We start from the raw sequence: 26,581 nt of genomic DNA on the forward strand, positions 1-26,581 counted from the left end.
TTAGTCCCTTGGGTCCAAGAGATATTTCTTCTTATTCTTTGTACCTTCCCATAGCGATTAGAAAAGCATGCCAGTCAATAGTAGGTGTAGAGGAAGTATGTTTAACTTGACTGGTTGATTAGTGAGTACTGCCAGCTCAGTGGCTGTTTCTCTCCCATTACTTCCACCTCCCATGAGGACTGCACCTGCGGCAGCGATTTTATGTGAACTTGGATTACTGTATGGAAATGGAGGTGAGCATATGTAGATATTTGTATTATCGTATCTTTCAAATAACATCTCTCAAATAATGATACTTGTAAAACTTTTCCTCATGTTTATTTGCAGGGTAATGCATAGACAGTTGCCTTGGAAACACTCACTCTGAATATTCTAAATTTTCTATAATGGAAAATCTTGCCTTTACCTTATAATTTATAGTCTCTCTCATTTTTGGGTTTTGCTGAGAATACATAATGAGATCCAAATGCTGATAGATGTCATTTTCTGAGGACATAATTGTTATATTGATGTATTAGTTTTGTTATAAACTCATTGTTGTCAGTCAGGCTTCCGAAGGACAATTATCCAATAAAAAATAAAATTTTAACTAAGGCTATTTAAAGTTGTGTTTCAACTGCCCTCTGTATAGTGTCCATTTCTTTTTTACTTGTACATTTTAAAATATTAGTTTTTTTTATTATCTCTTCCCTCATAAATCAGAATTAAAGCTGTCATTTCCACATTTGTGTTTGTAGAACTGTTAGGCAACTTCTTTTGTAATGTCATTAAATACCAACCAGCCTTAATAATTCAGAACATCTGGTTCCAAAAACCCGATTACTGGGCACAGTCATAACACATTGCATTTTCTACTAGACTCAGCATAGTCTCCATTAGTTATTGTTCCTGTTTACTCAGTTTTGAGCTAGACTCTCCCAGAGTACCAATTATGTCCTGAGAGCAAGTCCACACACACAAGGTGAAGAACAAGTTTGACAATTATCCTATTAATTTGATCTATGTTTACATATATATATAGCCAAACCAGATAATTCAGTACAAATAACTCACCCAAAGGACTTATTATCTGGGCTGGTTATCTACATAGATCAAACTAGATCTTAATAACTCCCAAATTTCCACTTTACTTTATGTCCTATAGACATAACCAAAGGTGATTCTACCTGCTCTGGCCTATGCATGCCGAGCTATCTCAAACTTATCACATACTTACAGAAAAGTTCTTGAAGACTAGAGGTATCAAAAATAGCTACTAATGAGTTATTATTGCATTTATTATTTCTAAATCAACAGGAATGTAAAATTTATTTGCATTGTCATTATCTCTCTTGTGTAGCATGAAGTCTAAGATTCATTTAAATATCTGTTCTCAGTCAGGGTCCATCTGACCACTTATATACAGATACCTCTAATTGTCAGTGAAAAAATCTTATATTTGACTATGTCTGAGCTATGACAATGTGATGACAATGAACATTAGTGTAAGCTTACTTTGTTAAAAATATTTATACAGGCATTTCTTCTTTTAGAATTTACAATGTGTGTCTACTGGACTCCTCGAAGATAAAGAAGATAATATTTATATGTGTACAGCCAGAGCTTTGCTAAAGCATGATATATACTCAATAAATGACTGAACAAACTTGAGTATTACAAAAATTAAACATGAATATTGTAGAAAATAAGAAAATAACAATGAAGAAGAAAGGTAATAATAAGATCACTAACTCACCACAGTAAAATAACTACTATTGGTATTTTAGCATATGCTCCCAGAAAGGATTCATTGCATACTTTATCTAATTTTAATATTTCATCATATTATAGAAAGTGCTTTGTAAACTTTTTTGCTAACCAGTATATCCAGTTTTTTTTTTAAATCCTAATCTTTGCTCTTCACTATTAGGAAAACTTATATCAGAATTCAGTGGTTCCCGGTTCTCAGACTTGAGAGTGCATCAGAATCACCTGGAGGGCTTGTTAGAAAACAGATTCCTGGACCTCACTCCCAGAGATTCTGATTCAGTCTGTCCAGGATGGAGCCTAAGAATTTGTGCTTTTAATAAGCTCCCAGGCCGAGCGCGGTGGCTCATACCTGTAATCCCAGCATTTTGGGAGGCTGAGGCGGGCAGATCATGAGGTCAGGAGTTTGAGACGAGCCTAGCCAACATAGTGAAACCCCATCTCTACAAAAAATAAAAAAATTAGCTGGGCGTGGTGGCGGGCGCTTGTAATCCCAGCTACTCAGGAGGTTGAAGCAGGAGAATTGCTTGAACCGAGGAGGCGGAGGTTAGTGAGCCGAGATCAAGCTATTGTACTCCAGACCAAGCAACAGTGCAAGACTCTGTCTCAAAATAAATACATAAATAATAAGCTCCCAGATGTTTCTATGGTTCAAGAACCACACTTTGAGTAACACTGGATTAGACCATTATCTACAACACTCACAATGACAAAATACTGTGATATGTCTCCAGTTCTTCTCTACTCTCCTTATTAAATTAAAAAAAAAACCATGAATAGATATTCTCAATTTGTTTGTTATGCCCTGGATTTAAAATGTTTCTCTTTTTATATTTTGTTATGAAACTGGGAGAATGAAACTATCTAACTTCCTATATCCAGAGAATAAAGAGAAAATGGTGACTTGATTTAAAATTTGGTCTTAGTAGCTACCGTTACACAAATTTGTTCTTTGTGCAGCTAAGAAAGCAGTCCTTAAAATGCATATGAGCCAACAATTAGCCGATTTCTTACTCCTGATGTGTCCAAAAAGGCAAAATTTTTAAATGAAAGAAGCTTATGCTATTTTTCTTAATAATAGATTATGTATATTCCATTTCAGCTTTTCAACTTATAGTTCAATTAGAAAAATGTTTTTTTCCTTTTTATGACTTAAAAAATTTAGATTGCAAAATTACTGTCTATGACAGTTAATGTTTTTCTTTAGAAAAATGGTGAGTATGCGTGTGCAGGTGAGAATATACGTGTTTGTGTGTGCACAAGTGTGCATTCCAGGGGCTACTTAGTAGACTAAGAATTTAAAAGTTTAATCAGTGAAAAATCTTTAAAGAGATTCTACTTAAAATGTTAATATACAACTTAGACTGTTCAGCTACATATAATAACTGCCAAAGTACTTGGATGGATTTCCCACAAGGTAAAAAGAGAATCTGGACTCTAAAAGACAGACTTCCTAAAGCCAAAGAGACAGAAACTGGGGAGAAAGGAGGAGGGCTATATTGGAAACCAGGGAACATCATGAGTAAAACTTATAAGGTGATTTCAGCTTATTCTAGCTTTTCTCTTAGATATTAAGAAAAGTCATAATCAGTATGCTAAATTATAATTTTCAAACAGTTAAAATATTATTCTCAGGCAAATACAAAATGAACATGTTGCAAACATTTTATTCATCTCACTAATTAATGAGAAGCTAGCAAGATATTAAAGTCAGTTGAAATAAATAGTAGAAAAACAAACATATATAGATATATAATCAGCAATAATGAATGAATTTGCTAATAGATGTAAAACATATTAATAGTCTATAGGACAATACAATGTGATGTTTAGACTCATCTTTTCTACAGGATAGAAATCAATTATATCTTTACTTGACAAAAATTATTTGTATTCTTAAGAAGGAGAATAATTTGTAGTAATATCAGTGTTCTACAACTTCACTTCTTCCCCTACAGAATTGTAATGTAGCACCTTCAACAGAAAGACAATCAAAGGTTTACATCCTGACAGGTTCAGACCCCTGAAGGATCTGTTAGACAATGTCCAACACTCCAGCGAAAGAAAATACAGTAAGCCTTTTTGCCCATTTCCTAATCTTGGGCATATTTTTCTGTCGGTAGACATTCAAAATTATCTTCCTCACGTAGTTTAATTTACTTTTGTGGCAATGTCCTTAATCTTTCATTGAGACTGCTGCACCTACACAACTTTATGTGGAGGCTGTAAAGAAAAATCGGGAGTAGAGAGTTGTCACACAGGGAAATGTAGCCTAGCCAACCCTCTGTGTCATTCACCAGGAGACCTTCCTTGTGGCACAAACAGCAGAGAAAGGAACTGAAACCAGACTTCATGAGCTCTAGACCGCAGCCAGCAAATAGAAGACTGATGATTGGGAGCAGTTCAGTGGGTGCTCCCTAGAAAGCCAGTTAACCCTTTTTTGAAAGGGTAAGACTTTCACAGAAAGGCATGAATGAGTAATGATTGGATTCCATATGAGGAACTACATTGGTGCTGGAGAGGTTTTGGAGCTGGGATCCCGGGTCCAAAGGAAAAATAATGAGAACATTAAGATAAAACTACCTGCTAAGATATTTACTCTTGTTTTGTTCACATGTCAGCATGCCTAAGGGAAGAACTTGAGGAATTTTGAGAGTCCGATGCCACTCCAGTGGATTCCAAGTCAGATTGAATAGGAGTTGTTATGAAAGCCTGCCTTGATTTCACACCTATCTGCTAAAAGATGTTATCGCCCTGCCAGCCCTCTGAACACAGGCCTTTCTGGGAGAGGGAAAGCAGGCTGACAGCCCTGAAATGTGCCCAGGGTTTTGCAGCTGGAAAAGACAGATCAGAGTGGTGATTCAAGAAAATCCTGTCCCACATGGGTTCTGATAAACATGCAAGCACTAAAACATTAAGCCACCTTTGTCAGCAGTCTTACATCCTATTTTTTGTTTCCTTTCCTGCTAAGTTCTTTTATTAGCCACAATGATAATGATGCTAATAAGAAGCCACTTATTCCACCCTCTGGAATGATTCTTAATAATTTATGATCTCCATTTTTGTCTAAAATTCAGCACAATTCAGCCTTTTAAAAAAAGTAAAAAAAAAATCAAGTTACACACAGAAAATGAATTATGCACCAAATTGTAAATATTCCATTTCTTTTGCTGATCTGAAACTCCCCAAAGAAATATGAACACCTGATTTAAAATTCAGCTGCAGTGACATTTCCTAGCTGGGAAAAAAATACTTGCAAAAATTCACAAGTATTTGCAAAAAGATAACTTTTTTTGGTGGATACTAGTACATTCTAATGTGTTTTTAAAAACTATCTTGTGCTTATATTCCCAAAAATGAATAAAATATAGCTTACTGGAAGTTTGTTCTGTGAATAGACTTACAACACTTCAGCAAGAAGGGACTTTGCATGGCTTGGGATAATTTCCTGACAGTAAAGATGCATGTGACAGCAAACTTTCTACCTGGAAAGTAGCAAAAGTCAGGTAAATGCCTACTATTACATTGCAGACTTAACTATTAGATATCTTGGCCAACTGATATATCACAACTGAAAACAATCATCCTGCTAAAGTCCAAAAGGAACTGGAAAAGCCCACCTGTTGTGTTTTCCACTGGGATTTCCAAATATAAGGAGTTAAATACATTAAGCTCAGAGAAATATTACTAGTATTCTCACTAATAACTTTTGTTTCTTTGTTTCTGTAAAACATTGATCAGCTACGAAAGAATTAGCTTCCATTCTTGACATACTATGTTAAATGACTTATGATGAGACAAATATCCCCACTGTCCAAGTGCTTTGGGCACATGGGTGAATAAACAGCAAATGGAATTGAAGCCAACATTCATCATATTGATGATTTCTCAACACACAGACATACAGCACACATTGTTGTACCCTAAATATCTTAACACTATGTTGAATAGTCAACACACAATTTGATTTTTGCACATTAGCAATAATAGGTGTTTCACTAATAACAGCTTATATTGGTATTAATTTATTTAATATTCACTCAACACGTTTAGTGACTGTATATTTCAAAGCTTTTTGTGAGCATTAGTGAATCACATAACCTTGTGAAATGACATGGCAGGAATAGTTTACTTCATTTTTTCTATGAATGGACTAAGGATTATAGAGTTTATAAATTAGAATTCTAGATTCCTGAGTCCTACCATTAATCATCATTGATTGTCATTCTAGAGGAAGTCTACAGATTCTTGGGGTCAGAATCACCAAAGGTTTGTTTAAAATGCATGGTCTAAAGCTCTAACACAGAAGAAGGCACTACAGATCAGAATATGTGAGATAATAACAGCATTTAGCAAGCACCCCAAATGGCTTGCTTCTAGAAACTTTCCTAAATATCCGAGGATTGATTGATTAATTGATTGATGAATTTACCTGTGTTACAATATTACTTGATGTAATTCTGTCTGTTTAACCTGGAATACTAGCTACATAAGCAGAGACATGGTATGATAGCCCATATTAGAGGGAGACACAATGGTAGGCAGTGGGAGGCATCTCACAGAAAGGCCTCTGTGTCTGAAAGCAATGTACAGTTAACTCCAGAAAGTAAAGGGAAAGTCCACTGCAAGGGAGATGCAGATGTGGATAATCCAAAAGACTGCATTCTTTCTGGTTGACACAAAACACCATTGCCTCTCCAAACAATTTAAATTAAGCAAAAGCTAGTGGATGCAAATGGGTAAATTCTGGTGGGGTTTTTTTGTTTTTGTTTTTGTTTTTAATTTTTGTAACTGGTTCCTGCAAGGCAGGCCTACATGAAAATGTGACTGATAAGATTTGTTTTTAATATCCTCTGACTCCCTTTTTCAAACCCTTCTTCTGTCTATACCTGCATACTCCTTTCCAGACAAGTTACTAGTTCTCTGACAGCCTTGAGGAAGACAAATGGTAAAGCCACTAATGGTGGAGTATGAACTCAGTGATTTCCATTGAGGGAATACATGTCACCTTTCAGATTGAGGTATTGCTCACCCTCTCCCAAACGAGGTAGCACAGGCTGTTGCCTCCTCATCCACTGGTAAGACACAACTAGATTTTTATACTCATGGCCAAACCACTCCTGCTTAATACCAACTTACTTCAACTCAGATTGCTTGAGACTCATTGTGGTTCATCTATAAGGCAAAACTGAGACAGGGATTAAAAAACCTCATCTCTAATTCCTGCTTTCTCTACATTGAGGTGTGTCCCTTGGAGCTGCCAAGTCAGGCTGAATTTTCAGCACACTCCATTCACCCTCAGTGAGTCTGCAAGTTGCATAGAACCTAAAGAAACAATCAATTCTGTCAGGGGAAAATAAATCAATCCCACCATTTTTTTGTCTTTGTTGTTGTTCATCAGAAAATAATTGGTAATTGACCTTTTTCTCACTTTTTCTATAATTTTGTTGTTCATAAATAACATTGCTGAAAAGCAAAAAAAGCGATTAATCAAAATAAAATTCACATGCAAATTTGCATTCTCTCCTCCTCCTAAGTTTACATAATGTGTCTTTGCTACCTATGAAAAGTGCTTATCACATGGTAAAATGATATGCACCCCCCAACACACATGCTTTCCAATGAAATGCTGGCATTATTGCAGTTGGAAAAGTAACAAAATATATGTTACAATATTGCTAAAAGTAATAAAGCTTTCCTTGTTTTCCAAGAGCCATATCTAGCAACAATTCTATTTCTCTCTCTTTCAATTTCTCTCTCTGTATTTCTCACTCCTTCCCCCAGTCACCCTCCCTTTCTGGTCTTTGGTTTATCAATATATCAAAAAGCAAATGTGATGACTCCCCCATATATCTGCTTTTCAGATTTCATTCACCTCTGACCTGTAATTGTCCAATTTAGCTCAAGTACTTTTATTTATGCTATTCCCTAGACCTATACATTTTGATGAAAGGAACGACACTCTCTGTTCAGTGCCTTCAGAGAGCACTTTGCAGGTACCATCCGTTCAGAAAAAGCAGTCACCCAATACATGAGATTGTGACAAGGTATAATGTAATGGTAGTTATGCGAACCTCCAATAAACCAGCGCTACTTCACAGATTACTTGGAGAGAAAGTCTCTTAGCGTGCTTGAAGAAGTATGAAATGAATTTCATTTCCTTCTCATTTGCCTTGCTTCTGAAAGGTTTCATGCAAGATATGTGACCAACTATTATAGTACTAATCCATCCATGACAGAGCTCAATTTTCTCTGAGAATTTACTTCTGAATGGGCTTCCGAAATACTTGAAAGCTCAAAATTAAAGTACACTGAACAGAGCAGCCACTGAGCTGTGGACAACTGTCAGTCAAGAAAACCAGTTGGAACAAAATGTAAATTAGATTTTATTTTATTTTTTTAAAGTGATCTATAGTGATGAGGTGGTAAAGTTTTATAGCCCATTTCCAAACAAGAACAATAAGGAGGGAAGTGGCAAGAGCTGTTGTTGTGAGCTTTTCTCATTACTGCAAATGAAAATGGGAGCTTGTGTTATGGAAACTCTAGAAATGATGTGCAAACACTGGCTTGTTGTATGCACTCTTTGTTTTGGTGGATGAGAAAGTGGAATGACAGGAGCCAGCTGCCAGTCACTAGAGACAATGTCTATAGAACAAGTGACACTGTGCATGGCGTTCTGGTACTTGGGCCATAATAGTCAGGGTATCACTGATGTTAGTTATACCAAGGACAGTTTTGGTCTATGGAAATAGCAGAATTTTAAAAATTCAACACTATTTGACTCCAGGAATTTGTGAGACTAAAGATTTGCTAGACAAAAAAACAAAACAAACAAACAAACAAACAAAAAAACATGGCTGACAGAATTTCTAAAAATACTAATTTGTGGAGGTAAACATTCCTTAATACTGGAATCAAAACCTCACATTTAGTGCCTAGTATGTACCTGGGTCTGCCTGATATACAGTGGAGCTACGAGAACATATAAGGCACGTTTCTTGATTTGAAAATCTAACATTCTAGTAACTGCATGAAAGGGAGAGAAAAAGGATAAAGAGCAATGCTTCTAGAAAGCTCTGAATTTATACTATAAGCAAAAAGTTAAGTGTCAAGGAGTTTCTAAAAGTAGTCTACTTTTTCTTTGAAATAAGAGAGACCCAGCAAACAATGAGCTCAGGGAAATTCTAGTTGAATTAAATACTTCTAAAGTATTTTTTGTTTGTTTATTTTTGAGAAGTTTGAGTGCAACATTTTTAGAAGCCATTGACAACTAAATAGCAATCAGACATTTGTCTAATAATGACTTTATATGAGCTACCACTCCTAGCCTTATAAGAAAGATATAATTCAAGAGAGAGTTGCATTAATGAAATAGAAAGAGAGTATACCTGTGAGACGGTTAATTTCAGGTTTCAGGTGTGGATTAAGGAACACCTAGAGACCTAGTAAAGCATAATTCTGGGTGTATGTTTTAGAGTGTTTCCAGAGGGTAATGGCATGTGAGTCAGTAGACTGAATGGGAAGATCCATCCTCAATGTGGGTGACAATCAGCTTGGGGCCCAGATAGAAAAAAAAAAAAAAAAAGAATTTCCTCTCCATCTCCTGGAGCTGGAAGACTCTCCTTCTCCTGCCCTTGGACATCAGAACTCCAGGCTCTCCAGACTTGGGATTTCAGGACTTTTACCAGAAGCTTTCAGGTTCTCAAGCCTTTCACCACAGACTGAGAATTATACCATTGGCTTCTATGGTTCTGAGGCTTTCAGACTTGGACTGAGCTATGCTACCAGCATTCCAGGGGCTCCAGGTTGCAGATGGCTTGTCGTGGGACTTCTCAGCCTCCATAATCACATAAGCTAATTCCTCGAATAAGTTGTCTCTCACACACCTATATCTATGCTATAGCTATAGCTAGAACTTATTAGAGGAATTATTTTTTTTCTATCTGGGCCCCCAGAAGATTTTCATAGCTATAGCTATAGATATATGATGTATGTGATATGTGATATATGATGTAAGATATAATAGCTTATAGCTAGAGCTATAGATATGATATTTAGCTATAGATAGAGATATTTGATATGATATATGATATGATAGCTATGTCACCATAGCTATAGCTATACACTATTCGTTCTGTCCTTCTGAAGAGATCTGACTAATACGACCTGGGTGTGATGATGCAAAAAAAGGAGAATAAAACAAGGCATGATATAAGAAATCAGACAAAAGACTAACAGCACACCTCATTCTGTCACTTCCCTGGATTTCCTGGGGTTTTGTTTCATATATATATATATATATATATATATATATGAAACAAATGTGTGTGTGTATATATATATATATATAAACAAACACATATATACACACACACATATATATACACACACATACACATATATATATACACACACATATATATACACACACACACATATATATATGAGTGTTTTAGACAGAGACAGAGAGAGAGAGAGAAATTCATTTTCCTTAGGCTAGAAACCCAATCAAATCAAACAGATAAAGGGTACAAAGTGACTGTACAGGATTCCACAAAGCTCTACTCAGCTCCATCTTCCAAGGTTTATGTAATAGATGAACAATTACAAAAGGTTAATGCATTTCAAAACCCTCCTTTCCCCTCCCACCTGGGAGACAGCAGATTAAGCCAGGATGTCACAGAACCAGATGTTCTAGTCTCTCTCCATGATGACATTTACAGACATTTGAGTTAAAACTCCAATGCAATCCTAGTACTGGAATAATAGAAAATTGGTTGACTGCTTGTTTGATTGTTGTCTTTTTTAAAAGGCCAAATTCAGTAAGTTTAAAACATCTTTCCAATTTTTAGCTGCTAAAAATAAGCTTGGAGTTAGTATTATATTTGAGTACAGTAATTTAAAGAAGGATACTTAAACTTGCCTTAATAACCTAAAACTTTAGAAAGGTCATTGTGGTAAAGGAATCATTTAGGCATTCATAAAAGCATAAAGTACAAAATAGTCTCTGGCATGGAGAGCCTTATTTCCAAAGCTAAAATTTAAAATCTGATGTGCTTCCTCAGCAAAATGTTTGGAACAAGAGTGAATGAGATAGGGCAAGAAGGGTAGAGTATGAAAAATGATGTTTCTAGAAGGTTCTAAGTCTATAAAAGAAACCACAAACTCAGTGTCACATAGCTGCTGGCAAGGAATACATTCTTGAAATTGAAGAGGGAGGTTTAGTGATCAAATCTATGGAGACGGAAGTCCCAAGTCATTATAGTCTAGTCAGACCATTTTTAGAGTTATTTTCTTCTTTAATCTTGGAGGCAACATTTTAAGAGGCATTGACAACTAGGGGGCAAGAAGTATGGCAAAAGCAGATCATTGCCTTGTTTGAAACATGGTTGGAAAACCCAGGCAGTTTGACTTGGAGAAGAGAAGATGGGTGGGGAGGGGTGGGCATGATGCAGGGATTGAGCAGAAAAAGCACTAAAAGATTCTTTACTTCTAAGTAATATGGATTTTGAAATAATTTACAGAAGCAAGAAGGAGAGGAGAGGCTTTGTCCATATGTATCGTAAAATCAAAACTGGGAGAATCGCTGATGTTGCAATAATGTAGAGTGTAGTATGGGGATTAAGAGCATGGCCTTCAGTTCCTGGCCGCCTAGGTTTGATTTTCAGCTTGGCCACTTAGGTCTCTGCAATTCTGGGAACATTAATCCTCTCTTTGGGGCACACTTTCTGTAAAATAGAATGAATGTAGTAGTGCCTGCCTTCACATGTTTTTCTAAGCATATGTTAAGGAAATGGTCTGATACATATAAAGTACTTGGAGCAGTGCCTGACCTACAGAGGCTGTGTGATACATAGGAACCCCTAGCATCAGCTCCAGACCATTGAAAAATGGTCTGGCCAGGAGAGCTGTTGCCAAAGAAATGAACAAGTGTGAATGCTCATGGGTCAAGGTGGCTGTAGCAACTCTAGTAATTTAATTAATATTTCCTTAGAATAAAGAAGAATTCTTGGAGGTGCTTGAAAATAGTTATTCTTCCAGGACTAGCCCAGTCAGACAGTAGCAGGCACCAGAGGAAAAACTAGCATAAAGCCTTCCAAAACTTATTTCTTCCCCTTACAACTTTTTATTGTGGTCTTAAGAACCCCAAACTGTGAATGTAGAGAATGGGTTGAGTTTGTCCCTAAGCCACAAGAAGTTGCTAAATGCTTGTCTTTAGAGTTCTCTTTGTTTATAACCTGAACTAAAAAAAAAAAAAAAAAAATCCCCAGTAAATCCATCTGTGTGTTTCCCTGTTCCCACCTACCTACAGGAGTGAGAAAGTGTGGGAATCATAAAGGAAGGCAGAACCAAAAGACAGAGGGATCTTGGGCCATGAGTCACAGCAAGGAAAGCCTCCCACCAAACATCTGCACTGGACTCCTACAGGAACAAGAAATGAACTATCGTGTTCAGCCCCTGAGACTTGGGCTTAACATGATTTTCACATTGTCTACCCTACCTAATAGAGCAGAGATGTAAATATTATTCTTATTTTAGAGGTAAGTACTAACTCTATTCTTATTTTGGGGTGTGGATATAAGACTCAGAGGATCCCAGACATTTTTTACTCCAATTCCATTCTCTTGCTGCAACGGGTGTTTTGAAAAGCTGCAACCAAATAGTAATAGCAGATAATAACTTAGAGCTACAAAATACAAAGCACTGTCCTTAGTGCCATATATTTCACACATTGTTTATATCCTTAGATACATGCAGAAAGTAAGCACTGCGATTATTCCCATTTAACAGGTGAGAAAGTTAATACATGGAAATATAAAATAATTTACCCAAAACCACCATTTACGTAGGTGCTGGAGCCAAGATTATAACCCATGAACCCGATTCTGACTAAATGTATAACCAACATGCACTCCAACTTCCAGAAAATAGGGGATTTCACTTCAATAATGGACTTATGCTTTATGGGGAGCTAATCAGCATGGAGAAAGGGCAGTGGTGAAAATTATAACAACCTGTGCTATGTGTCTCCTGATTTTGATTTTGTTCGATGTTTAGTGTTTCTATGTAGTAATTAAGATTATGTGAGGACTTTGCAAAAGATCTGTCCATTTCCAGTAAGCAAAGGACCATTGCAGACATGAATGCAGGGGTTTGAATGACATGCAGCATCAGTTGACTTACCTGCTAGTAGTTTGTGGTCTCGGCAAAAGATATATTATCATCTTGTTAATCCCATTACAGGTGTGATGCCTCAGCTGCAATGGCTGAGAACTACTCCTCATTTATTATCTTCCAAGGTAATAAAAGAGAATGGACCAAAGACAGTCTGTCATCACATCTAGTCAAAAGAGCTAATGTTGCAGTACAACTCTTCAAAAGAAAAAGAAAAAACAAGAAAAAAGTAATAAACAGATGTGTTCTGCTTGATTGTTTGACTCCTTTTTCTTGTGTTTTCCTCTGGAATTTCCCTGTAGCTAAAGGCCTTTGATATTCTATGTCTACAAGATGATGGCGTCGGTGGTAGTGATGGTTTCTTCCTTTTCTCTTTTTCCTTCTCCTTCTCCTCCTTTTTTTCTTTTCCTCTTCTTTCCTCCTCCCCTCCCTATTCTCCTTCGTCTTCCTTTCTTTTCTCCGTCTCCCCTTCCTCTTTCATCTCCTCTTATTATTATTATACTTTGTTCTTGATCTAAAACAACACTGTATTAGATGCCAAATCTTTAGAAATTAGAAGTTCTGACCAGGCACAGTGGCTCACGCCTGTAATCCCAACACATTGGGAGGCCGAGACGGGCAGATTACCTGAAGTCAGCAGTTCGAGACCAGACTAACCAACATGACAAAACCTCGCCTCTACTAAAAATACAAAAATTAGCCAGGCGTGGTGGCGTGCACCTGTAATTCCAGCTACTGGGGAGGGTGAGACAGGATAATTGTTTGAACCCAGGAGGTGGAGATTGCAGTGGGCCAAGATCATGCCACTGCACTCTAGCCTGGGCAACAGAGTGAGGTCTGTCTTAAAAAAAAAAAAAAAGAAGTTCTGTGTTCTAAAACAAGTATTGCTACCACCTGCATTACTGAGAAAGTCCCTTAAATTACCTGAACCTCAGTTTCCTCAGTTGGAATTAAATAACTGTTAATTAATTCAATCTGGTTCACTCTGTCAAGAGTATCATAAATAATAACTATAATTTTAAAAGGTATTGAATTTACATACACTTAGTTTTAGTGAAAAAATATTAGCTGTTACCATTATTGTCATTTCAAGCTAATCACTGTATTAGAACACACCATCATCTTTTAAAAGTGCCCAATGGCCCATCTGAAATGGTCATCTATCTATCTATCCATCTATCTATCATCTGTCAAATATATATATTTTTTAATTTTAAGAAGCAGGCAGCCTCCTGAGCCAGAGTTGGCTAAGAGAGACTCCCTCCAATTCTTGTAACTTAACTTTTCTCATTCATTTTTGATCTTATTATTAAATTTTCACAGATTAAAGAACACAGACATCTTACTTATCTCCAATCTCACAATATACATTTGTACTAACCACTTGGCACTGTGTGATACACATAATATTCTGTTTTGATTTTTGAATTGCCACAAAAATTTGATATGTATTTAAATTGGGGGATATTGAATTTTATTTAAATTTGGTTGATATAAGCTTCTTCAGAGCAGGGATACCTTTTTATATCCACAATAATATCATGGACAGGGCTTTGTACATAGTGTCTCTCCAAAAAATGTCTAGTTATTAATGGTGGCCAAATTACCCAGTGTTGACAATTTCATACCCCAGCAAATGCTGCAGTTGGTTGATGTTTATGACTTTAATCAGGAGTCTTCTCTATTTCTGCAAGAAGGATATTTTGAGAGGGTAACAAGTGAACTCAATCACAAGCCTACTGATGCTTATTATAATTTTCATTCTTTATGTAGAACTTCCTGGAACTCCTGAGTATTTCCAGAGATGTCCAGTTATGTTATACTCTTTGATGAAGATGACTGAGGGTTGAGGAAATGAGGCTTTCCAAGAGGTTCTGGCAATGAGATTTACCATCAATCTGCTGGCACCCACCTAATTATAGCTTGGCCATGTCTTTCCTTCTCATTTATCCCCTGTGATTATAACAGGGTAAAACAACAAAGAATTCTGTACTGTCAGCCACAGGAAGTAAAAATGGAGCATAAATGTTTTTCATCTGCCAAGTAAGTATTTTTATTCCATGGGCATAGTGTTTTTGTATTTAAAATGACAGATCCTGTCACAAAGGGTCTTAATATTATATTGAAAAGATATCTGTATTACAGCAGAGGTTAAAAAACTCATTTATTTATAAGACTCTCAGGTCCTGGAGAGGTCTTCTGCCTCTTTCTCCCTGCAGACAGTTAATATCATTGAAAATAAAAAGCTGTTATATTATATGACAAGGCACAGTGGTATTAAAAACAAACACAGGCTGGCTGGTGCCAGAAATGTGCTCCAATGCTGGTAAACTGTTGGCTCTAATTGGAAAAAAAGTAGGTGTGGGGATTTTTGTTTTGTTTTGTTTATTTCTGTTTTTTTTTTCCTCCCAGCTATTTTTGCATTTTTCCATGCAGATCTGGCTCATTAAAAAGTTACACAAATAAGTTACATAAATTAAAGCAGGATTTATTCCATGAGGTTTCCAGGTTAAGAAAAAAACAAAACCACCTAAAGAGTAGATAAAGGATGAGAACCGATCATGCAGCCAGCTGGAGGGATGGCATGTCTTTAGAAGGCTACGGAAAAGCTCACAATTTTAGAAAGGCAAGGGGCAATAAACCAAAAGTGCTGACTAAAATAAAAAGGGAGGGCTACTCACTCCTCTGCAGCCAGTGTGGCCTTTTATTACCTTTATCCCTGAAGCTTTGGAGCTTAGCTGAAAAGTAAGTGGGCTCAGGGACTGACACACTGTACTTCTTGAACACAAGGTCCATCAGTGTGATGCAGAAGCATTTTCACCTCACATCAGACACCTACTAGGGGTTCCTCCACAGGATTCCACAGATGTTACAACTGAGCAACCAGCTCACCAAATGAGGCCAATGGCAGCTGGTCCTGTTGAAGTAAAGACCATGGAGTAAATGGGCCTCAGGAACTGAGTAGGGCTAGGACCCACTGCCATAGACTAGTAGGTTATTGTATGAGTCACCTGAAAGCACATTAGTAAACCTGTCCAGAAGAAAAAGAATGCAAAGCCAAAGTGCAATTCAGTGAAAAAGTAGCCTCACTATTCTACCCAAGAATACCAGCTAGTAAGAGAAAAGGGTATGCCTGATCCCTTATGAAAAATTACATTTAACTTTCCTTCTCTAAGCCAAGGTTCATAACAGGTGAAGAAGAAACAGCTGGAGTGTGGTGATAATTTAATTTTTAATTTGTCTTCTCTGCTCTAGGCATTCTTCAACTCAAAGCAATGTTTTCAGCTTTGTTCATTCTGTTTTTTTATGTTTGAAGGAAAACCAGCTTTGATCAAGGATTTTTGTCAGTCAAGACCACAGACCAACTTCGATCAGTTCATTCAGCAAGGATTTACCTAATACTGCTGTGGATAGGGTATTGTACAAAGACTATGGGGAATCCACAGCCCTTATCCTTAGAGAACCCACTATCGAGGAGGGAAAATAGGATATACATAGAAGAGTCTCAAAAGCAGTGCCATTGAAGGGATACACAGAACCAAAACAGTGTGAGAGATGGACAGACACACAGTTTTACTTAAAATATAATTATGCTTGTGTTGGATAATTATCTTAAAAAGTTTCAAGCATATCTATTCTTTTGAATGCCAACCTAGTTATCAATGCAGTTTTCCTTGATATCTGGGAGGTTTGGTTTCAGGATCCCCGGCAGATATCAAAATCTGCGAATGCTCATGTTCCTTATATAAAATGGCATAGTATTTGTATATAACCTATGCACATCCTCCCATACACATTAAATCATCTCTAGATGACTTCTCATACCTAATAGAATGTAAATGCTATGTAAATGGTTGTTATACTGTATTGTTTAGGGAATAATTATAAAGAAAAAGGTCAGTATGTAGTCGGTACAGACACAACCATCCATGTTTTTTTAGTGAATATTTTTGATGCAAGGTTGATTTAATCCGTGAATGCAGAACTTACACATACGGAAGACAGACTGCATGTACTAATGTAAGACAAGCATTTTTTTTTCTAATTCTAAAGAGAAATTGATATGTAAATGAGCTTTGTTTATTTAGAAAATTTGGGCATGAGAGACAACGCTTATTAATCTAATCAGTCTAAACTTTATTCTATAAACTTTGGTAATATTTCCTCAAAGCACAGTGTTAAAAAAAACCTGTCACAGAAAAGGTATGAAATATGTTTATTTTCAGAGATCTGAGATGATGATACTAGGCCAGACCTGAGACCATTCACAGTTAACTAGCTGATATTATGGAGGAGGGAGATAGAATTAACACAGGATTTGTGGGTTAGACTATGATAAAACTGTTTCTAAAAGCTTTCCTTCACTAGTCTTTTTGACCATAAAGAGATTTCTTGAGGTCATACATGTGTGTTTACATATCACTTAGAATCTGAATTACTGATAAGTATTAAGTGATACAGAAGGCTTCTTCCACAATTTCATGTGCTATTTTTTTCTGGTATTTTCTTCTCTCAATATGACCGCTAATAAAAAACCTTAAAAGAAAACTAGGTCTCTTCTTCCTTCATAGTTAAATACTACTGCCAATGTTATTTTTGACATATTTGAGAATGGCTAAACATTGACATTGGACTGTGAACATGCAGCTGAGATGTGAGTTTCTAACTGGGGGTTTCACTAGCAAGAATTCTAGTTTCCTGTTCAGTTTGCATGAACCTCTTCCTGAAGTAAACTTCCATAATGTTTGTGATATGATATGAATGACATATTTTGCTGCTTTTAAAATTTTGTCTCTAGTGGTTTATAACTTTTTTATGTGGAAACCCTACATGGCCAACCTACAAAGGAGAGCCAAAGATTTCTTTCTTCATATCTCTGTGGGATCTTTTTTGGGAATAAGCCCAAAACAGGTGCTACCTATGTCATTGGAAATAAATAATTGGTCTTACGGAGAGAAGATAGCTCAAAGGTGGTATGTGCATGGCATGAAGTTATCAGGATGTGGCTTTACTCACAATGGGCTTGACTTTTCAATGCACTCCAACAAGCATTTATGGAGTGCCTATGATGTAGAAGTCACTGTGTCATGAATTGTGCCAGGGGTAGGACACAAACACAAAGAAAATTATGTCTCTTACCAACCAGGATTTTCCATTTAACTGGGAAAGAGCCATACATTAAAACAGCAGAACTATCCCCAAACACATGCAAAGAGAACTATAATTAACACCCAAAGCCATAAAATATTATGGTTGGAGGCAAAGGGAGATAAAAATCCCAAAGGGGATAATTTTAGCGAGACAGTCAAAAACTACTAGACAAACACACTTTCTACAAAGTAAAAGTCAACATATAGTGAAAAGGGGGAGGGGAGAATGTAGGCAACAATTGGTATGATTAGCCTAAATGGTGCTAGAAATCAGTATGTTTGACATATTCTAAAATTTTATTAGTTTTTATTTCACTATTTGGTAACTCATAAGCAATGTCATCCATGACTGACTTGGCTATAGAAATATTCTGTGTTTCGACTAATTGCTCTGTCAGGTTTGTTTCCTGGGGATACAGACTTCTGTTTTTAATAGTCTATATTTAAGCTATCCCAGAGATGCTATATTGTGTCAAAACAACCTAATAGAATGGTTCACTGCTCTCCAAGAGGCACTCCCCCCAGGCTTAAATATTCTTTCTGACCACATCTACATATATAAAAATGTTTTTAACATTTAGAATATGCTAATATAGTAAGCAACAGTTCAATCAAGCAATGGTCAGAGATCAATCTGACGCAGAGTTCAGATGCTTGAATAACAGAGCTGGCAGTTTCATGGTCTTTCTTTCTCTTTTTTAAGTTCCTTTAGAGACCAAATGAGATAAATTGCTATTTGGCTCATTGCTTGGGGATAAACATTAAATAGTTTATCTGGGCAACCCAATCACCTCCAGCCAGAGCAGAGAATTGGCCTAAATAATGAAGGTGTGTGTCATTCATCTCTTTGTCTGGCTCCTGGTAACCTTGACAGGAATGAGTGGAGACATGCTGATTTGTATACACTCAATAATTCAAGGTGTTTGCTTATCTTTCCTTGTCAGATGCTGCTCATCCCAAGTCTATGTTACCATCTAATTAGCCATTTTTTTTTACTTTGCTTTTTCACATAGGCTTTCTTTTTTATTTCATGAATTTAATTTGCAACCAGTCTTGCTGTTATCAAATATCACACTTATTTCATTTGTTAGCATGTTTATTAGTTTTTTATTCATATTCTCAATATAGCCTCTCCCTCTTTCTGATTCACCCTCAATGTAATAATCAGTTTGATTTTGTTTTCTAAAATATAAATGAAAATCATACCAAAAACATCATTCCTCAACTGCACTTACTGAAATCACGTGATATATATTTTTGCCTCTGAATTCTTTCTCTGGCTTATTTTAATCAGCTTTTCTGGCATTTAGCGCTCTTTATAGAATCCTAGGTGCTTGTTTTTGCACTGTTCCAGTTCTTATACGTGAAAATACTACAGTTGCTTATCAATATTCCTGGCTCTTCTCTTTCTGTGCCATCAAAGGGCTCATCCCTTCCTAAATCTCTGGGCTTGCCATCACCCTGTGATTCTCCTTGACCAATGAACTGTAAGCAGAGATGGTGGAAATATTTAATCACTTGTATAACACTCCCCTGCATGACACCCTTCTCTGCCTCTATGACCATGAATGCAATGTAAAACTGAGCTATTATATGGAAGATAACTGTCCTGCAGACAGCAGGATTTGCAGGAAACCCTGGGTGAGTGAAAAATAAGCCTTTACTATTTTAAGCCATTGAAATTTGTGTATTATTCCTTTTTTTTGTTTTGTTTTGTTTTGTTTTTTTTTGAGGCAGGGTTTCATTCTTTCTACCAGGCTAGAGTGCAATGGCATGATCTTGGCTCACTGCAACCTCTGTCTCCTTGGTTCAAGCAATTCTCCATCTCAGCTTTCTGAGTAGCTGGGACTACAGGTGTGTGCCACCACGCCTGGCTAATTTTTATAAATTTTTTTTGAAGAAAATTTGTATTATTTTAATTATTTTTATGTACAGAAAACTCAACAGTGTACATTTAACCCAGTTTAGTGGCAAGTTCTTTAGCCTTTGCCTTTTCGAGCTTGGCGATACGAGCCAGAGACTTAGGACCCAGGACGTTGCCGCCCCAGTGACGGCGGATCTCATCATATCTGTCATTGTAATTGGTCCTGATAGCTTCCACCAGCTTAGCCAAAGTGCCTTTGTCTTCCGAGTTCACCTGTGTGAAGGCGACAGTGGTGCAGGTCTTCCTGTGGACTAGACGTCCCAGTCTTGCCTTCCCCTTGATAATGCAGTAAGGGACCCCCATTTTACGACACAGGGCAGGCAAGAAGACAACCAGCTCGATGGGATCCACGTCATGTGCAATCACCACCAGCTGAGCTTTCTTGTGTCCACGAAGGTGGTGACGGTATTAACTCCTGCTCGAAGGACAGGTGGTCTCTTCGTGGGGACGTCCCCTTTGCCAGCAGCTTTCTTCTCCGCCCGGGCCAACAGTCTCTGCTTCTTCTCTTGCTTTGTCTCTGGTCTGTATTTGTGGGCCAGCTTAAGCAGCTGAGTAGCTGTTTGGCGGTCCAGGGCCTGGGTGAACTGGTTAATCGCAGGAGGCACTTTCAGCCGCTTATAGAGGATGGCTCTCTGCCGCTGCAACCTGATATAGCGGGGCCGTTTCACAAAGCGGGTGAGGTCTCTTTTGGGCTGGATGTCCTGTCCAATGCCAAAATTCTTAGGCCTTTTCTCAAACAGGGGATTCACCACTTTCTTAGCCTTCTGCTTCTTCACGACATCAGGGGCCGGAGCCACCTTCTTTCCCTTGGCCTTCTTTCCTTTCGGCATCTTGGGCGGCGGGAGGAGAGCTAATTTTTATATTTTTATTAGGGATGGGGTTTCACCGTGTTGCCCATGCTAGTCTCAAACTCCTGAGCTCAGGTGATCCACCTGCCTCGGCCTCCCAAAGTGCTGGAATTACAAGCGTGAGCCACTGCCCCAGGCTGTGTGTTGTTTCTTATCTCAGCATAGCCTAGCATAAGTTAGCCTAGCATAACCTAATTAATATTCTATATTTGTAAATATTCTGCAAAAGTATTTATTCGGTGGCAATCTATCTGTCATAAAAATTATGTGCCCAACATTGTGCAATGCCACAGGAAATATAAGAGAAACTCTCCATCTATGAAGCTTTAACATTCCCAGAAAGACAAAGCTAATGGGCACAAAAGAATTCTAGGGCAAGTCAGATGAGTGCGTGACTAAAGAATTAAATTTGGGGTATGGTTTGTAAGTACTATAGGAGCATGAGGAAGGTAAAAATTCCAAGTGGGATAAAATGGACCAGCAGAGAGCAGGATAGAAGGCATTCCAGGAGATGGAAAAGCGAACGCTAAAGCAAATAAGATGGTAGGTAAGACAACGTGGCGGGGGAGAAGAATTATCAATGAGGACAGGTGAAAAAGAGACTCCAGTGAACAGGTAAAGGCTCCTAGCCTGATCTTCATTGTTCTCTATTTCTTTCATGTGGACAACTTTTTTCCTCTAATAAGCTGTGAATAGTTACAGATCAAGAAATAGGCTTTCTTTACTTCATCACCATCAGTACTCCTGTTTCCAAAATGGTTCTGTTTCTATAGGGCCAGTCATTCTGAAATCTGAACTCAAAAGAGTCCAGAGGTCCTACAAGTATTAAAAGGGTAGATCTAAGCCCTATGTACAAAAAGTTCATCAGATGTGCCTTCTGCCTCCTAGGAACTTAAAGTCTAAGCAGAAAACTGTGCACACAAATGTCATGCCAACCATGAAAAGTCATATACCAAACGTGAATTGCGTTTTTGGATCCTCACTAGTAACCAAACCCACCACCCAGCGTTCCAGGGAGGCATCCCACCTCCCACCCTGCCTGCTGCATGCTGCTACCTTTCCAGCTATCCCTTCTGAGAGCTTAGGATCTGATATAACACCTCCTTAGTTTGGATTCTTCACTTTTGAAATCTAAGACTATTTTCTCTACAACCTGGTGACCTTTTTGACATCAGCAACATTAAACCTCAGAAAACAATTAACTAAAAATCTACCATAGTTATAACATTGGCAGTCTTAGATGACTTTGAGAATTTCTTACTTTTCTTTAAAAATTGCCTTCAAAACTATAGAAAGTAACTCTAGAAATGTGCTTTCTTTTTCATGTTGTATAGCATTGTAATTGTATACACAGTTGTTAAGACCAGTTCATTCAGCCTTTAAAAAAAAATGAAAAATCAGGGAAATTTCAGCACATAGACAGTCCTCACAACTGATCACTGAGAGTAGCAGATGTTATGTCTTCTAGTCCTTTCCATGTATATTTTTTAAGAATCATAACCAGGCTGGACTCGGTGGCTCATGCCTGTAATCCCAGCACTGTGGGAGGCTGAGGCGGGCAGATCACCTGAGGTCAGGTGTTGGAGAGCAGCCTGGCCAACACGGTGAAACACCTCTTCTACTAAAAATACAAAAATTAGCCAGGCATGGTGGTGCATGCCTCTAATCCCAGCTACTTGAGAGGCTGAGGCAGGAGAATTTGAACCTGGGAGGCGTAGGTTGCAGTGAGCTGAGATCGCACCACTGCACTCCAGCCTGGGTGACAGAGTGGGACTCCACCTCAAAAAAAAAAAAAAAAAAAAAAAAAAGAACATAACCAGATTCCATTCAAGGTGTATAGCTTTTGGTCCCTTCTCATTCATCTATTTTAGAATAATTAATACTTTTGGAGAATATTTGCTTTCTCTTTCAGAAGCAGTCTCATTATAGTCTTTAAAACAAATGCTGGAATGTGATTGGGGGCTGTAAGTGGCACCTAAGTTCCCATTCTTCCTTAAGTACATCCCTCCTAAGGGCCACCATGATTTAATCTGATGGTCCCACTGAGTGGAAATGATTGGCTCCTCACGGTCTTTTTTCTATTTCTCACTTTAATTACTCCCCACCCCGACATACACACCTCCTGTGCATGTGTTTGAACTCACATATACTAGAAACAAAATAAGAAATCTTTGACCTCTACTAAGGCTGTCTTTAATTGGACTAATGTTTTTGCCTGTCCAGGATTCAGGGCCTCAAAATTCCCTAGAAGGCCTAACTTTGTTTTGCAAGATACTTTTGACCAGCTGGACACAGTCTCACCATTTGATCCAAACCAATGACCCAAGTCCCCAGTGCTCCATCTATTAGACCTGCATAATCATCCAGCTTAGCTGTGCATTGTCCATTTTAATTAAGGGTGTGCTATGCCCATTAGAGAAAGTTTATGAGCCAGAGACTGAACTTATTTGTGCATGTTCCAATCCCACAAGTGGAGCTTTAGTACCTCCAAAAGAGTAAGAATAATAATAAAAATAACAATAATAATAATGAAGGCTGTGTCTCCTTGAATACCAACCTCCTGCTAAGTGCCCTTTCTCTGTTTGAATTTCTTGCTAATTCAATGCCATTAAAATAGAATCTTAAAGACTCTGTTCTGTCAAACACAAAAAAGAGAGATATATAGAGTGTGGGATTTAATTATCACTGCTCTATATCTCCAAATGTGAGTTTTTCTGAGTAATAATTGCCCAAGTTTGTCTTCAAAAGGCATTTTAATAGTGCTAATACTAGTAAATATTGCTCATTTTGATACTGATGTGCCGTTTTAATGGTTCCCATGGTTTCTAAGTCATTTCTTATCGTTTTACTGTAGAAAGAATCTTACTTTAATTATGTCATAATTGTTTGGAAGCCATAGAATCTTAATTAATGCCAATGGCTTCAAGGCACAAACCAAATGTAGAGTTTATATTCATGTTTGTTTCTTCATCTCTTTCTCCCCGAGAAGACGTTCCCCATGAGCTTTTTCAAACTACCTTCATAGATGTTTTAAAAAGATTCTGGTGATGTCATTCCTTTATTTTTCTAAGTCAGATTTTCTCAGTGTCACCTCAGAATTTAAAGGTTAATATGAAATCAACATTCAATCTTCACGGGGAAACCTTTATCTCAATACAGTTGTTCACTCTCCTGGTAAAAACAGAAACCTCCAATTGCTCCCTAGAGTGAATGGGATGAACTCCAAATGTCTTCCCTCAGAATCCCAGAACTGCTGCCAGCCAGCAGGGCTTTCTCCTCCTAAAAAACCACCTCCAGCAGACACACCCCCAGCTTGTTCTATTGATTCTTTCCTATCAACATGGCTGCGCACTTTCCTCCTTCTACCAGAGTCCTAGCATGGCCCATTTCCAGTCTCAGAACCTCTCTTGTCACATCATCCCATGCCAGCACAGAGAACTATACTCCATTCCCCTGGCTGCAGGAGTCAGAGATTGACTTCATTTACATTCATGGCTCTTTTATCTCTTAAAATAACTTTACAGAAAAGACCACGTCCTTAGAGCCTTTGGGTTTTTCATGGTGTTTTGCATAAGGCCTTGCTTGAAGCAGATATTCGTTAAATATTGATTTAGTGATTGCCTATGGACTTTCTCCTAAGGATCTAGCAAGGTTTCAAAGCTATACCTGGAAAATAAATATATCCTTGTTTTGTATTAAAGAATCCGCAGAGGAGTTCATTCTCCTAGAAGCAGAGAGCTAGAATTGACTTTGAGAGAGTATATTTTACTACATTTAATAGAAAAAGGAAGGTTATGCCCAGAAAATTTAATTATATTTTTTAGGGTCCCACAACTAGTGGGTAGTAGAGCTATAACTAGATCAGAGATTTCCTGACTCAAAGTGCTAGAGTTTCCCCCTATAATTTACACAAGTGTCACATCAATCACTTTCATTTAGCTATTCCAGCGATCCATCTGATTGTTTTAGTCAACTCCCCATTATGCATGCTAGCTGGTAAGCACCAGATAGCTATATGGAAACCATTGCTAATCTAACATTCCATTTTCTCTTTAGTTTCAATCTTCTACACAAACTGAGATTCAAATAACACCAGTTCATTTATCTGAATTGATTTGCCAAAGACTTTAGGTTTTGACTGAAATGGAGAGGGAATTTGTTCATGAGTCCCTGGGGAGTAAGGCAGGGGAGGCAGCAAAGGGAAAGAAAAAAAGAGAAAGCAGAGACAGCAGCATGATCTCTGCCCTTAGTTCAATTACATGACCTGATGCCCAAGTGTAGTTAGTAAAGTTACTGATTTCACAGGAGGAAACAGCAGTCCTATAGAGGTCAAGATGAGAAATGTTGATGAAGTGTGGTAGAGAGGGGTGATATCTTCATTCTGGAAAACAGCCTAGATGGAAAAGTATACAGTTTAGTGGCTTTGGAAGTCGCAGGAGATCCTACCACCCCAGATATGGCACTGTCTTGGTTGGCCATGGGAGTGACGGGAAGGCTAAGGCCCCGTCAAATGTTCTTCAGACAGAAGACATGAGTCAGTGAAGCAGAATAAGAGAGACAGGAAGAACGTGGCAGATGACATACAGTGCAGTCACAGACTGAGACCAGACCAGTGACATATCCTGGCGAGAACACAGATGTAACTCAGGAGACATCTTCAGGGGGCTGGAGTTGGGGAGATTTTTGGCATACCTATTCTGATGACTTCTTTCTATCCACAGATTTGAAAAACTTGGGAAATTAGCATTGCACATTATAATTAATGTCCCAAAAGGGACTGAAGGGTCCTACCGACTCCAGATGCACAGCTGCAGAAGTGGTCAGGTTTTTCTCTTTAGTGCACCCAATTTACCTTGGTCTTCACTGTAGCAAAGTTAACCATTACCTCCATATGCCTCCTGAAGATGTCAGCCTGACCCTCTGCCGGTGGGCAGCAATGCCAGAACAATGGAGAATCCTGAAGTTCTAGAGTTCTTTTATCATCATGCCCCCAGCTTCAACCATTGTATTTGCCATCTTGGAACAAACCTTTCTTTTAAAATGAATTAAAGATTTGGAAAATAAAAAGACCGCAATCATAATATAGCATGATATAGCAAAAATATAGCAATTTGCTATATCATGATATAGCAAAATTGCTATAATCAACCTAAGTAACTGCCTAGGATCGCTATTGAAAATTGCTGGTACATAGGATAGCTTTTAAAACAAAGTAGCATCTGAATCAACTTTGGGAAGCAGGTATGTGGGAATTATTATGAGCGCATTGCTGGACTGTTATCTTTCCTCATGTTTACCATCCATTATCTGCCTTTGTTCTGGTTCATGCTAGTCTTTTTATAATCCTTTTTTAAAAATACAAAATCAATACAACTTTAATTACAAAAAGCCTGTGGTGCCTCTTGAAAAAGAGGACAAACAAAAAAGGACAGTTTGAAAAGGGGCTAGTGATCTAAGAAGTGTGACCTCAGGCCATCCTATTTCTAAGGGGTGATGTTGTTGATCTGTTGGTCCCATTATAATGATTTACACATCCATATCTGGCACCTTTTGTTCTCCAGCAGGCTTTGTGTATGGTAAATGGAGAATTGCATACCAACCAGGGGTTTGACATTTACAATGCTTTGTAGCATAAGATAGAGTCACATCTGGGCAAACATTGTCCCTGGTGGTTAGCGGCTCATATCATCTGTGAGTAGTCTGGCTGCCAAAATGATGAGCACTCATTAGAAATGTCC

At 37.8% G+C, this 26,581-nt stretch overlaps 1 long non-coding RNA gene and 1 pseudogene across 3 annotated transcripts in view; both read right to left on the reverse strand.

The window, feature by feature from the left end:
- Positions 1–26,581, reverse strand: part of LOC101150578 (uncharacterized) — a 515,608-nt gene that overhangs the window by 38,487 nt on the left and 450,540 nt on the right. The gene's annotated exons all lie outside the window — the stretch shown is intronic.
- Positions 19,971–20,840, reverse strand: LOC101150215 (large ribosomal subunit protein eL8-like; annotated as a pseudogene).

This window comes from Gorilla gorilla, chromosome 17 (genome assembly GCF_029281585.2).
Source record: "Gorilla gorilla gorilla isolate KB3781 chromosome 17, NHGRI_mGorGor1-v2.1_pri, whole genome shotgun sequence".
Classification (NCBI taxonomy): domain Eukaryota; kingdom Metazoa; phylum Chordata; class Mammalia; order Primates; family Hominidae; genus Gorilla; species Gorilla gorilla.